Below are 2,548 nucleotides of genomic sequence, written 5' to 3'. Positions count from 1 at the left end.
GAAATCAGTTAAATAGAAAATAGAATAACAATTTTTAAAAATTAAGGCTAAAGTTAGTTTTTTGAAAAGATAATTAAAATTGGTAAATTCCTGACAAGACTGATTTTTTTTTAAGGTAAAGAATAATAAGGAATTCACGAAAACTTTATGCCAATAAGTTTAAAAAGAGGAAATGGTCAAATTCCTTGAAAAGCACAACTTATCAAAACTGACTTGAGATAAAATAAAAAATCAGAATAGCCTTATATCTATTAAAGAAATTAAATCGTTACAAAGACTCTTCAAAGAAAACTCCAAATGGTTTCATTAGTGGATTCTATTAAATATTTAAGGAAGAAATGATACCGGTCTTACATAAACTCTTGTTTTAAGGGCCAGCATAACCCTGACATTACAAGAAAAAAAACTTACAGACCAAATTCTCTTATGAACATAGATATAAAAATAATAGCAAATCAAATCCAGAAATACATATATGAAAAAACAGGATGCTACATCATGACCAAATGGGATTTATCCCAGGAATTCTAGGTTGGTTTAATACTCAAACTCAATCAATGAAAATTCAGTATGTTAACAACATATGATCACCTTACTAGATGCAGAAAAAAACATTTAAAAAATTCAATACCCATTCATGATGACTCTGAGTAAACCAGGAATAAAAGAGAAGATCAATCCAATTAAAGGCATCTAAGAAAAACCTACAGCCAACATTGTAATTAAAGTGAAACATGGATCGTTTCCCCACTGAGATTAGTAATAACGTAAGGGTGCCAAATCTTATTCAACATTTAATTGGAAGTCATAGGTGGTGCAATAAGGAAGCAAAATAAAAGTCATAAAGATTGGAAAGGAAGAAGTGAAATTCGTATTCACAAATGGCATGGTTATTTACCCAGCAAAATTTAAGAAATCTACAGAACAATTACTGGACCTAATAAGTGAATTTAGCATTGTTTTATAAAACAAGGTCAAGAAACAAAAGTTGTATTTCTGTATACTAGCAACAAATTTGAAAATGAAACTTTAAAAACAATTCCATTTAGAGTAGCATCAAAGAACATGAAATAGTTAAATTTAACAGATACATGTAAGACCTATACTCTTAAAACTATAAAATACTGCTGAGAAAAAGACAAATAAATGAAAAACAAAAGAAAACCTGAATGAATGAATTCATGGATTAGAATTCAATATTGTTAAGATGTCAATTCTCCCCAAGTTCATCTATGGGTTCAATGCAGTCCTGATCAAAATCCTAATAGGGATCTGTGTGAGAGTGCATGTGTGTAAGAACTGACAAGCTGATTCTTATGTAATAGCAAAATGCAAAGATCCTGAAATAGCAAATACAGTCTTTACAAAATAAGAATAAAACAGTATCAGCAAATAGATAAATGGAACAGATGAATTAGAAACAGACTTGCACACATACAGTCGATTGATTTTTTTTGACAAAGATGCCAAGGCTATTCAATGGGAGAAGGAAAGGTTTTCATCAAATGTTGAAACAATTTGTGCTTAAACAATTAGAAGTATGGGAGAAAATGAAACCTTAACTCCTACCTCACACCAGAACAAAATTAGAGATGATCACAGACTTAAATGCAAAAGCTAAAAACGCAGAGACTCTAAAACAAAACACAGAACACCTTCATGACCTTGGAGTAGGCAAAGATTTATTAAAGAGGACGCAAAAAGCTGTAAACAAAAGGAAAAAAAAAACCTGATAAATCAGATTTCACCAAAATGTATTTCTTGCTCAAAAGACACCTTTAAGAAAATGAAATGTTAAGTCACCGACTGGTAGCAGATATTTGGAATATGTATATTTGACAATGGGCTTGAATCTAGAATAAATAAATAACTTGTAAATTTATAATAGAAAAACCCACTCGATCCAGCAAAAGATCAGAGCAGATGCTTCACAGGCAAAAAGACATGACTGGCCAATAAGTACATACAAATGTGCCCAACATCATTCATTATTTGAGGGATTAAAATTAAAACCTCATTAACAGACCATTTCACACTAACCAGAGTGGCAAACAAACTAACTGACTTGCGCGTGAGTTTACTGGATTTGGAGCTCTCTTACATTAACGGTGGGAATGCAAAAGGCCATTTATGAGTATGGCCATTTTGGAACAGGTGGCAGTTTCCTATATCGTTAAACACACACTTACCCTAGGATCCACACGACCTGGGGAAAGTGGTTCCATTGTATATATTTTTCAAAACTCAGAATTGGTACACTTCAAATTTGTGCACTTTACGGAACCTAAACTTTACCGCTATAAAAGCAAAACAAATAATATATATATAAGATAAAATGAAAATCAAAACATCAATTCCCAGGGATCCTCTTCGGTCCCTCTAGATCAGTGAGCGCCGACAGGTGGGAAAAGCAGGCGGCCAGAGACCAACCGAACCTGAGCGGGGGCGGCTGGGCGGGGCGGCTGGCCCCTGCTGCAGCCCCGCCTCCGCCGTCCAAGCCCGCCGCCAGTTGCAGTTTCGATTCTTCCTTTCTAGTTAAGGTTCCCCA

Source organism: Pteropus vampyrus, unplaced genomic scaffold (assembly GCF_000151845.1).
Source record: "Pteropus vampyrus isolate Shadow unplaced genomic scaffold, Pvam_2.0 Scaffold436, whole genome shotgun sequence".
Classification (NCBI taxonomy): Eukaryota; Metazoa; Chordata; class Mammalia; order Chiroptera; family Pteropodidae; genus Pteropus; species Pteropus vampyrus.
This window is presented reverse-complemented; position numbering follows the sequence as displayed.